The sequence below is a fragment of the Lycium barbarum genome, chromosome 6, assembly GCF_019175385.1.
Source record: "Lycium barbarum isolate Lr01 chromosome 6, ASM1917538v2, whole genome shotgun sequence".
In the NCBI taxonomy this organism is placed as follows: domain Eukaryota; kingdom Viridiplantae; phylum Streptophyta; class Magnoliopsida; order Solanales; family Solanaceae; genus Lycium; species Lycium barbarum.
Window position 1 is genome coordinate 42,626,744 of NC_083342.1, and position 13,191 is coordinate 42,639,934.

Below are 13,191 nucleotides of genomic sequence, written 5' to 3' on the forward strand. Positions count from 1 at the left end.
CCAGGAAGCTCATCAGGAAAAACATCTGGAAACTCACTGACGACCGGGACAGACTGAAGGGTAGGTACCTCCGCGGCAGTATCGTGCACACGAACCAAATGATAGATATAACCCTTCTGGATCATCTTCTTAGCCTTGAGGTATGAAATAAACTTACCCCTCGGCGATGCTGTAGATCCGAACCACTCTATGACTGGTTCCCCGGGAAACTGAAAACGGACTACCTTTTTCTGGCAGTCGACATTAGCATAACAGGAAGACAACCAGTCCATACCCATAATGACATCAAACTCGAGCATGTCTAACTCTACCAAATCAGCCTTAGTGCTACGGTCATAAATGGTCACAGAACAATCCCTATAGATCTGTCTCGCTACAATAAAATCCCCAACTGGCGTAGCTACCTCAAATGGCTCTATAGGCTCAGACACTATCCCAATCTTACTAGCAACGAGCGGGGAAATATATGATAAAGTAGAGCCAGGGTCAATCAATGCATATACAGATCTGGAGAAAACCAGTAATGTACCTGTGACGACGTTTGGCGAAGCCTCCTGATCCTGGCGGCTGGCCAAAGCATATATGCGGTTCGAGGGACCGCTAGAACCTGAAGCGCCACCGCGGCCTCGACCGCGCCCTGCCGGTGCTGGAATACCCCGCCCTCCAGGGCGTGCAACAGATGGAACAGAGGAAGAACCGGCGGCTGACCCTGTCTGCTGAGCCGCATTACCCGAACCACTGGCTAATGGGCAGTCTCTCATAAAGTGGCCCTGACCGCCACAAGAAAAACAAGCTCCCGTCGCTCGGTAACACTCCCCGGGATGTGACTTCCCGCAATGAGGACAACGGGGCCTGGGTGGTCTGGCCTGGCTGGGACCCCTGGGTACCTGTGAACCTGCCACTCTGGAGCTCTGACCGGCCCCAGACGGTCCTGTACTATCGAATCTCCGGCTACCTGACTGAGTACCCCGGCCGGAGGGAGGAAAATATCTATCAGACTGCTGCTGCTGCTGAGGCTGTCCGCCTCGAGAATCCCCTAAATAACCCACGGATCTAGCCCTCTTGGGCGGCCTCCTGTCTCGATCTCTGCCAGCAGGATCAGATCTGCGACGGTCCTCCATACCCATCGCATAGGCCTGAAGCCGGGAAATATCCATGTCTGCCTGCAGTGATACGGCCATACAGCTGTCTACCAAATACCGGTCCAATCCCATAACATAGCGGTGCATCCCATCGGACATATCTGCTACCACGGCCGGTGCATATCGGGCCAGAGAATCAAACTCAAGGCTATACTCGCGAACACTCCGACCCCTCTGCTGCAGACGTAAAAATCGATCAGCCCGTGCCCGCCGCAACTCTGGTGGCAAAGAGTGGCGGGTGAATGCTGTCACAAACTGATCCCAAGTGGCTGGAGGGGCACCCTCTCCCCTAGACAGCTCCCAAGTCTCATACCAGTGGGTGGCCACATCTCGAAGCCGGTGCGAAGCCAGCTCAACTGACTCAGTCTCTGAAGCCCTGACCAAGTCCAGTGAGCGTCGCATCCCCCGAATAAAGTCGTGGGGGTCCTCGTCGGGCTTAGACCCGAAGAACTCTGGAGGGCCACATAGCAAAAACTCCCGAACTCTCAGACTGTCCCGTCTGTCATCATCATCGTCGTCCCTCCGCCCGCGCCTGCGAGCCTGTCCTGCTACCAGTGTAGTCAACAGCTGTACAGCCTCCCTCAGGGTCCTATCCTCCGCCCCTGGCTGAGGAGCTGGAGTCTCAGGTGCGGGTACACGGACCTCTGGGGCTGCTGAAGGTCCTGCTCCAGGCTGTACTAGTGGGGGTGTAGCAGACCCCTCCGAATGAGGTACATCCTCAGGCAAATCATAGACACGAGCCCGGGTAGCTCGCTGTGCCTGGCTAGTCTCCCCAATCCTCGCCTTGCCCTTCTGGGCCGCCGTTGCCTTCTTCGGAGGCATCACTGCAAACACGAAGGCGAGTCAGATCAAAATCATCCTAATAGCACAGCTCTATCGCACGATCTAAGATTACAAAGAAAGTAACATCCTAAATGCCCTGTAGCTTCCCGTTTATAGATGTGGTGCACAACACATCGATAAACAAGACTCTACGAGACACGGCCTGTAGACATTCCGAGGACAAACCGCTCTGATACCACTTTTGTCACGACCCAGCCCCGTGGGCCGCGACTGGCACCCTACCTGGGTGCCCAGACCAAATCGCATATTCATTTCCGAATCCAAACTTATTTCAGAATTTTCAAGAAGTTATATCAAACATAATTTATATCGAAAATATGTCTTAAGCGGTCATATCAAATCAAACTCAAACAAAGCGGCGGAATAGACATCGCCGGTCAAAATACAAATATATACAAAAGGGCCATTTGGGGCCATCATATCAAACAGACCGCTTTAAGACCCGAAAGCAAAATCAGACAATAAACACATAGGACCCTCGCCCCACATATATGACTACAGGCCTCTACGAACTCAAAACAGAGACATGTGGCGAGACAGGGCCCCGCCGTACCCAAATAGTCAGACATACCAAATATATGCAAAACAAAAGAGTCTGTACCAAAAGTGGACTCCGGATCGGATAAGAGTACTCCGGAATAGCAAGAAGTGAAGCCTACTGCGGAGGATCACCGATATCTGCACCTGCGGGCATAAAACGCAGCCCCCGAAGAAAGGGGGTCAGTACGAAATATGTACTGAGTATGTAAAGCACGGAGTACAGAATTATAGATCAAAACCGAAAGCAAATCAAATGTCAAAGTGGGGTACAAACTGGTATGTCAAAATCTGTATCGAAATCATATACATGTATTTTATGCAAACAAAATCATGCAAACGCTTAAGAACGTGGTCGCCACTCCGACGCTGGCACCACACACAGCATAACACCAGAAGGTTTCAAATCTCCGTACATCCCCGAACATAATCATAATCATCGGTGAGCGTATCGCATCACGAGCCATATCACAGCATAACTCCAAACGGAACCGGGCCCTATGGCGAAGCCTCGGGAACCGTAACACAGCATACGGCCGAATTTATCATACAGCGCACGAATCAAAACCGGCCCGGGAACCGGTGAACGAAGTCATAATAAGGCACGAGCGGAGTCGTGAGCAAACAAATGCAAATCGTATTTCAAAATAGTGTTTCAAAACAAAGTAAACTCATAAATCATATCCTATTACAAAATAGTCGAATACTTAGTCGACATCAGGTTTCATTTTGCAAAACGATTCCAAAATGGTCCATATAGTTCAAAACCTGGATTAGTGCATCGAATAGTCCAAACATACCCCGTGGAAGGATGTTCCAAAGATCAGAAGTGGTACGTTTAACTCTATTCTCAAAGATGGCCCGAAGGGCAAATCGGGCAATTTGGGGTAGCGGACCCACCTCGAGTCGAAGTGAGGTGGCGAACATATTTTTTTATGAGCAGTAATATGCCAAGGGTCATACATAATCATTTCTAGGTTACCCGACCACATTTCGATAGGTTTCGGACGAATAATGGCATTCTAGCCAAAAAGGGAGCCTTTAGGCTTCAATCGAATTGAATGAATAGTAACTTTCCTGTGGATCGGGTTTCGAGGAGCAGAAATGCTCCGGAAGGTCTCATATTCAACTAACACACTGAGATATGCCAAATAAAGAATTGGGAAGCTTTACATACCTCACAGACGTCGTAAGCCCTTCCAAAAGTCCAGTCCCGTTTCGTCAAAAATCTGCAAATGGTCAAAGTTACCAATTGAGATTCTTAGGCTTAAAAATGCCTTTAACTCCAATTTTTGCCTACCGAAATTTCGGCAGCACTTCCCCTATAAATCTAACATCCCCGAGACTTAGCTCGGCTCAAAATACAACAACAACAACAACAACAGCCCACACATCAACAAACAACACAAACAACAATCAAGCCATTCTAGCTTCAAAATTCCACTTTGTTATCTAAATTGGCAACTTCCATTCAAACTTTCAAAACTCCAATTCTACATCTACATAATTGGATTCATTTTCACATTCAAACTTATACAATCACAATCTAACTACAATCCAAGCCATACCCGAAATTACACCAAGATCCATTATATTCCATAATTCTTCAAAACAATCAAAAGTGCACGACGAACATTCTAACTCACGTCGTTTCATTCCGAATTCATTAACATCATTATAAGTTCATATCTAAAGTCTATAACACCCAAGATATACATTGATATACATAAGGATACCGAAGGTATACGCTTTCCGATAATATTCAAAATCATTTTCCAACGCCAATTTCATTCCCCAATTAATAATTTACGATATAAGGATCACAACAACACATTATACCAACTTAACCAAGATCAATTCACACCAATCTCTCTATCTATGGCTCACGGCCAAACTCACTACAAACACACACCCACACGTTTCCATTTATGTCCAAATTACGGGATTCTCGTCTACTTCCAATCTTTAACACATTCATAGCAATCCTATAACATTAGAGGGTAAGAATTCATACCTTTCTTGAAACCCCGACTTGTCGAAAACGTCGTCCTCGTGCCAAACTATTTATACCACGTCGGAGAGCGTCTTGAGTACTTCACAAATATGTAGAACCCAAGGTTTTTGGATCACAACACAAGCTAGGAAAATTTTCTTTTCTTTTTTTCTATGGTTCGGCCGAATGGGGTTTTTGACTCAAAGGAATGATTTGTGATTTTCTTGATAATTTCTAAGTGTTACATTGATATATATCCATACTAGAGGTCATGTGCATAGCACATGACTTTTAAAAGTGGGCTTGGACCATGCCTTAGTGGCCGGCCACCCCACCTCTTTGGGCCCAAATGTTTATTTCAATTTCCTTGGCCCAATTCATTAAAAGTCCCGTTTTGTAATTCCCGAAACTAATTTTCGAAATTCCAAATTTACCCTCGGCCTTCCCCGAGGTCTTAGCATCAAAGATTTCACAACCAACATAGTCATATTCACAAAATTTAAATTAGGTCCTTATAACACACAAGTCGTAATTATTTCACGATTTCCAATTGTACGAAAACACGGGACATAACAGTAACTAAACAAGACCGGTAGACTCGATCAACAACCACAGAATCTCTGACTGGAGTAGACACATGAACAGGTATATCTATGCTATCATAGGGTAAATCCCAACCAACAGCCTGAAATGCAGATACATACGAATAAGTGGATCTAGGATTAAATAACACAGATGCTACTCTATGATGGACAAAAATGGTACCTGATATCACAGCATCTAAGGCCTCTGCCTTGAGCCTACCAAGAAATGAGCAACAATGGGCTCCACCGTACCCTGTCTGGTATCCTTAATGTGCCGAGAAATTGGGGAACAATTGATACATTTTTTACGAGAAGTTTTACTTGATTTTAGGCAAGTGGGTGTTGTTTTGATGTGTTTTTGTCATGTTTCAGGTAAATCATAAAGTTCAGGTTCAAGAATTAGAAGTTACAGAAAAGTTACACTGAAGCTTGATTATCACAGTCCGCAGAAAGTTGCACGGACCATATCTCTGGTCGTACAAAAGTTGGCAAAGCAACAGAATGTCACAGTAGAGAGATGTTAAAACACGAACACTTATACGGACCATATAATGTTATACAGGCCATATAAGTGGATATGATGAAGGACGGATGAAGCTTCACGCGCAGGTTGTATGAGCCGTATAAAGTTCTACGAACCGTGGAATACCAGTTCGTGTTGTTCTCTGCAGACACAAGGATGAAGGTCGTATAAGTCTTATACGGTCTGTGAAAGGTTGTACGGACCGTATAAGTACTGCTTGGGACTTAAGTGCAAATTCTGTAATTTTATGTTTTTGAAACCTATAAATAGTCATTATAGGGTTTTAATTGTTATCAGTTATTATATTTTTACTTTTGGCTTAGAGCATTAAATACTCTCTAGTTTTTGAAGGTTCAAACATCAATTCAAGTATTATCAATTCCTCTTTTCTTCCAAAGTAAGCAATTATCAATTCTTCAATTTCTTATTTCTTGTTCTTTGCCATGAGTAGCTAAATTCCCTTACTAGGGTTGTTAGCCCAATGATGGGTGTTTTGTGATTGGGGTTGTGATTGATATACGCATAATATATTATTAGGGTTTATTTATTCTTCAATCTTTATTCATAATTACTGGTTGCAAACATTGATTAAAGCCATAAACCTTGATTTATTTGGGAAAATAATTAGGGTTGGTAAGAATAACTAACAAGGACTCAAAGCTTTAAAATTTGTTTAATAAATTAACTTAGGAATAAGAAGAATTTTCTTGGCATGATTAATCGTTCTTCATAGTTACTTTCTTGTATTTGGGAAAATCATAGAAAGAAATAATCTTTATTATTGGAAAATAGTAGAGATTCATAAAGGGATTAAGTGCATTCATATAATGATCCATTAGAAGTATATCAAGATCAATACCCATGATCATACACTCTATCTAACGGGGACACAACCTTAGTTTCTTTTACCTTAAATTACCACCAAACCAAGTAGTGAGCAATTAGTCATAAAAAACCAACTTTTACCAAAATCATCGGATTAAGACATTAGACCTAAATTTAGCATCCTACGACTTTAGTAACCTTTTCGCACCATAATCCCTGTGGGATTCTACCCCAGCCTTATTGGGTTACTATATTTGACAACATCCGCGTTATACCATTAATTGGTGTAATTTGAGCGTATCAAATTTTGGCGTCGTTGCGGGGGAATATGGTTTTGAAATTACTAAATAGTGTTTGCTTTGATTGAAGTCTTTTGCTTATTCCATCGCACCTTATTTGCTACTCTGTGTAAACTAGGTGAACATAAATCATAATCAGCAAAATTAACGTTCTGGTAACCAGGGGAATCGATTGAATAATCAGGCGAATGAATCAGATGGTGAGAATGTTTTCGCTGATCTTGTTCCAGAGGAAGACTATGCATCTGCTATTGTTTATCCTAGAGTTGGAGCTACTAGCGTGAAAATTGACTCCTCTCTATACCAGTTGTTGAAGCTTGAGGGATACTTTCAAAACTCTACCGAGAATGACCCTCAATGTCATCTGCAGCATTTTGTGGATGTGTGTGCTAATCACATCCAAAACAACGTTTCACAAAATGCTATTCGGCTGAGGTTATTCAAATATTCCTTAGCTGGAGATGCAAGAACATGGTTTGAGAAGCTGCCCCGAAATTAGATTACTACATAGGCAGAGATGGTGGCTGCTTTTCTCAAGAAGTGGTACCCCCCTATCAAGAAGGCTGAAATTCATGACAAGATCTATGACTTTAAGAAGCGACCGGGGGAACAACTGTATGAAGCCTGAGAGAGATTCAAGGAGTATTTGCAGAAGATTCTGAATCATGGTTTTCCGGAGCACATATTAATGGAGAAGTTCTACCGAGGGCTAGATCCAGTGACACAGTTAGTTGCTAATAATGCAGCTGATGGTTGTTTCATGAACAAATCTTATCGACGAGTGACCAACATACTTGAAAAGCTGACTACTCACAATTAGGCTTGGCACTCAAACAATGCTGATGTTGTACCTTACGGTAGTGCTATGATCCAGAATATGGTAAAGGAGAATCTAGATACCCAGCAAACATTAGCAGAGCTTGCCACAAATATTTTCTTGCTAACAAAGAAGTTTGATGAAACCCAGATTAAGAAGGTAAATGTTTGTGAGGATGATACAGTTATGCCGAAAGGGATGTACCAGACTCAAGATAGTCTGTTTCATAATGGGCCTCCAATGCAGGTTGAAGATGCTAACTATGTGAATAACTCTCAAGGGGGTTATCAATGATAGAACTACCAAGGAGGCTACCAGAATCAGAATCAATGGAGACCTCAACAAGGTCAAGGTGCTTATAACAACTCAAGGAACTACAACAATAATTATGGTGGTACGAACCAAGGAAGCTTCAACAACAGTAACAATTTTGGGAACAAGAGTTCCAATCCTTATATACCACCGAAAGGGCAGTCAACAGAGCGAGGTAGTTCGAAGGTTAAAGGAATGCTTGAGAAGATTCTGGTAAATCAGTCTAAGTCTGAGAGGACTTTATCTGGGCTGATAGAGACAGTGGGTTCCCATACAACGGCTATTCAGAAGCTTGAGTCACAGATGAAGGATATTTCTAGAGAGCAGCACCCTCCTAAAAAGGGAGGACTTCTGAGTGACGCTATTCCGAATTTGAAGAAAGGGGAGGCGGTGTAGACCGTGTGTTTTCCATCACTACTAGGAGTGGTAAAATGCTTCAAGGGGCTGATAAGAAGGTGGTTGATCTTGAGCCGATAGATGAAGAGGATGAGGTGCAGTCTGAAGCACCCATTATTGTTGATGAGAATCCTGCTGAATAGAAGGTTGTTGATATTCCAGAGATAGTGAAGGAAGCAGATAACACAAGCAAGCAGACTGTAAAAGGGGCTCTCCGCCCTTTGATTCGGCTTTTCAAATCTAAACCTCATTTTCCTCAGAGGTTGGTAAAGAAGAAGGAGGATGCTAAGTTCGAGAAGTTTTATGATCAGTTGAAGCAGTTATCTCTAAATTTCCCCATCTTGGAAGATGTCAAAGAGATGACCGGTTTTGATAAATATTTGAAGGACCTGCTGACTAAAAAGAAAATAGTTCAACATGAAACCGTGAGTTTAACCTACACTGTGAGTTCCATCATCTCAACTACTACTGTTCAGAAAAAGGGAGATCCTGGGGCGTTCACCATTCCTTGTTCTGTTCGGCATCATGATTTTGCTCGAGCTTTGTATGATAATGGGGCAAGCATTAATCTGATGCCTCTTTCTATATACAAACAATCAGGTTTGGGGATGCCAAGGCCGACTACTATGAGATTACAAATGGCTGATAGGTCTATCAAAAGACTCGTTGGGGTGGTTGATGATGTACATGTATGGGTTGGTGAATTTATGTTGCCCGCTGATTTTGTGATTCTTGATTGTGCTGTTGATCAGGACATTCCTATTATTTTGGGGAGACCTTTCCTTGCTACAGGGAGAGCTCTGATGGATTCGAAGAAAAATGAAATCAAGTTCCGAGTCAACAATGAAGAAGTTACTTCTCAAGTTAGCAAGGGGATGAAGTTACCAAGTGCTTATAAGAGTATTTCGGTAATTGATTCATTTGATGTTGTTGATGAAGCGGTGGAGTTCAAGATGGAAGAAGAGAGTTTGGGTGAAGCGCAACTAGTATTCTTGTGAACTTTGTTGCTAAGGACATGGAAGGTTATGTGGAGACAGTTAATTCACTTATTGGGTTGGGTTCATATTCTTACCACCCAAAGAAGCTGAATCTTGATCTCGAAAAAAGAACAACTCCTATACAAAGCCTTCGATCATTGAGCCACCTAAGTTGGAGCTTAAGCAGCTCCCATCACATCTGAAGTATAAGTTCCTTGGTCTGGACAATACGTTGCCCGTGATTGTTTCAGCTCTACTAACTGAGGAGCAGATTCTACAGCTTTTGGAGGTGTTGCGAGAATATAAGCGTGCTATTGGTTGGACCATAGCAGACATTCGGGGTATCCCATCTGGGATCTGTGAGCATAAAATCCAGTTGGAGGAGCATAGAAAACCAAGTGTAGAGCATCAGAGGAGACTGAACGAGAATATGCAAGAGGTCGTCAAGAAAGAGATCATCAAATGGTTAGATGCAGGAGTGGATTACCCGATTGCTGATAGGAAATGGGTGAGCCCAGTCCAATGTGTTCCTAAGAAGGGCGACATCACTGCTGTGCCGAATGCAAAGAATAAGCTGATCCCAACAAGAACTGTTACCGGATGGAGAGTTTGCATGGACTATCACATGCTCAACACTTCCATATGCAAAGACTATTTCCCTATGCCTTTTATTGATCAAATGCTTGATCGGCTAGCGGGGCGTTCCTACTATTGCTTTCTTGATGGTTATTCGGGCTACAATCAGATCAACATTGCCTTAGAAGATCAGGAGAAGACTACTTTAACTTGTGTTTATAGGACGTTTGCATTTAGACGGATGACTTTTGGTTTGTGTAATGCACCAACCACTTTTCAAAGGTGCATGATGTCAATCTTTTCTGACATGGTAGAGGACTTCTCGGAAGTGTTCATGGATGTTTTCTCTGTTGTGGGTGATTCGTTTGAAGATTATCTTGGCCATCTAGTTCAAGTGTTGAAAAGATGTGAGGAGACAAATCTCGTGCTGAAAAGATATGAGGAGACAAATCTCGTGCTAAATTAGGGGAAATGCCATTTTATGGTGAAGGAAGGGATCGTCCTCAGTCACAAAATCTTCGAAAAGGGAATTGAGGTCGATCAAGCAAAAATGAATGTGATTGCTAAACTTCCACCACCCATCTCAGTCAAAGGTGTCTGATGTTTCTTGGGACATGCTGGGTTCTACAGGCGCTTCATCAAAGGTTTCTCCAAGATTGCTAACCCGATGTGCAAGCTTCTTGAAAAAGAGGCTAAGTTTGTGTTTGATGATAAGTGCCGGAAGGCGTTTGATGAGCTAAAAGAGCGTCTTACTACTACTTCGATTATTATTGCTCCTGATTAGTATTTGCCCTTTGAACTAATGTGTGGTGCTAGTGGTTTCGCAATAGGTGCTATGCTTGGCGAGAAGCACAGTAAAATTATGCACCTGATCTATTATGCAAGAAGAACAATAAATGTTGCCCAGATGAATTACACAGTGACGGAGCAAGAGCTGCTCGCCATTGTGTTTGCTTTTGAGAAGTTTCGGGCCTATTTGTTGGGGTCTAAAGTCATGGTATACACTGATCATGTAGCATTGAGATACCTTATGGCAAAGAAGGAAGCAAAGCCCCGACTGATCTGATGGGTACTATTGCTGCAAGAGTTTGATTTTGAGGTAAAGGATCGCTAGGGCACCGAGAATCAGTGTTATATCCCGCATTTTGTACATTCAGATAATTTCAGATAATTGCGGGAAGTTAAGAGCCAAGCTATATTTTTAATTTTGTTTAGCACACAAGTTGCTAATGAAAATTTTGATGTGGAAATATTAAGAGAGGCTAGGGGTAAAAAGGGGAAATTCGCAAGATGGCTCATAAAAATATTGCGGAAGCCTAAGGGAAAATTTGGAATTTGGAAAATAAATTTCCATGAATCACAAAAAAATGGGCTTGGACTTAAGGGGCCATTTGGCCGTCCAAGGGAGAAAAAAAATATAAATGGGCCAAGGCCCAAAAGGGAGCAAAATAAATAAGTGAAAAAAATGACCCAATTGCTCATATTATCATCTTCAAATCAAGAACATTCAAGAGAACTTGAGAGAAGCCAACATAAGGGATTATTCGGCCCTCAACCAAAAAAATTGAAGACCAAAAACTTTGATCCAAAAAATATTTTCTTCTAGTATTTCCACTAATTCAAGGGTCCTCTTTAACGTGGTATAATTGTTGAAGCAAGAATCCCTCTTATTGTTGCAAGTTCACAACTCTAGCTAAGTGAGAAGTTGAAGGAAAAAGGTGAGATTTAATCTTCATTTATATATTATGGATGGTTTTGTATGTTGTGGTATGTGAAAATGAATGAAATTCATGAAAATATGAATGTTGGGTGTAGCCGTGTACATGTATGTGTGTGGCCGTGTGTGTGAAAAAAATTAAGGGACCAATTTTGCTTAGTATTTTGGGTTGTTGTTGTTATGGATTCCATGTTGATAATGAGAGTTTAATGATCCTATTGAAGTTGTAATGGTGAGAGACTTGTTTTAGAAATTAATGTGGATTGAAAATAGTGTTCTTGTATTTATGAAAGAGAATGTTGTTAGTGTGTAAATTGTTGGAGTAGTTCATGAATTTGAATTAAGGAAATGTGTTGTTATGGTTCTTGTTGCATTTGGAAGGTTTCGGATGAAGTAGAGTGTTGGTTGAATTGTTTGAATATTGTATGGATTGTTTGAAGTATTCTTGGATGTTATTTGAATGGTTGCGGATTAGTGTTTGAATATGTAAATAATTATGAATTGAACGTAAATGGAAAGTCGTCAAAGTTTGTGGGAAGAAGTTGTTAATCTTAGTATGCTTTTTGAACTTATTGTGGATATTGTTGGAATAATTGTTGGCATTGTTTTTGCTAAGTTGGCCGAGTTAAATTCTCGGATTTGTTGTTGTATTTTTGGCCGGGTTGAATTCTCGGGGATGTTGTATTTACAGGGGAAATGTTGCCGAAATTTCTGTAGAAAAAGTGTTGGTTTGGAATTGGATTCTAAGTGTTTATGACTAATGTTTGGTATGTGTGAATATTGTTGTAGATCTTGTGGAACCAAAGACTTAAGTTCGGGTTAGCGTTGGAAGCGGGCGAGGTATGTAAGGCTTAACCTTTCCTTCTTTGGCATGATCCTTATGAAACAAGTATAGGAAGTATTTGTATGACTTCAGAAAAATTCTTATTCTTAGAGCCATTAGGTTGGCTACCGTCCTTGATTTCCCATAAGCTGTTCCGTATGGTTTTGCTATGTATCTATGATGCCCGATGACGTGTATCTATGATGTCCAATGATGTGTACCTATGATGTCCGAAGTTTGGCCAATACGTCTCCGAATGACATTTGAGAAACAAATGATATGAATATAGTTTTGACCTTCCAAATGTTAACACATTCGATTATTCCATCGAGCCCTTGATATGTTTTGATATGTACATATAGTTTCAAAAGATCTATTTGATTCAATTCATGACAACATCCAAAAGGTACTTGACATGATTATGGCTCTAATTTCCCAAAATAGCTCCTGAAATGCTTATAGAGCGTTTTGTACTTCAAACGCTCGTAACTTTCTCAGACTAAGTCGGATTGACCCGAAACTTGTTTCTGAGCCTTCAGGGGTCGGTGAGTATACTTGTTCATCGAGTCTTAGAATTGATTTATTTACATATGGTTCTTGATACTCCGCTCGTGCGTGCTACTATTATTTCGTCCGCCGAGCCTCGGGCCGGTTATATCATTGTGGGCACTATATTATACTCGCCACTAGCATGTTGTGTTATATATGGATCGGAGCCGACGCCTCGGCAACGTGATATGTTCTATTTTCTGTATATATATGAACAAGAAATGTTTTTCAAAGGAAGTGTTACTATGGATATGTATATGTTATATATATATATGTTA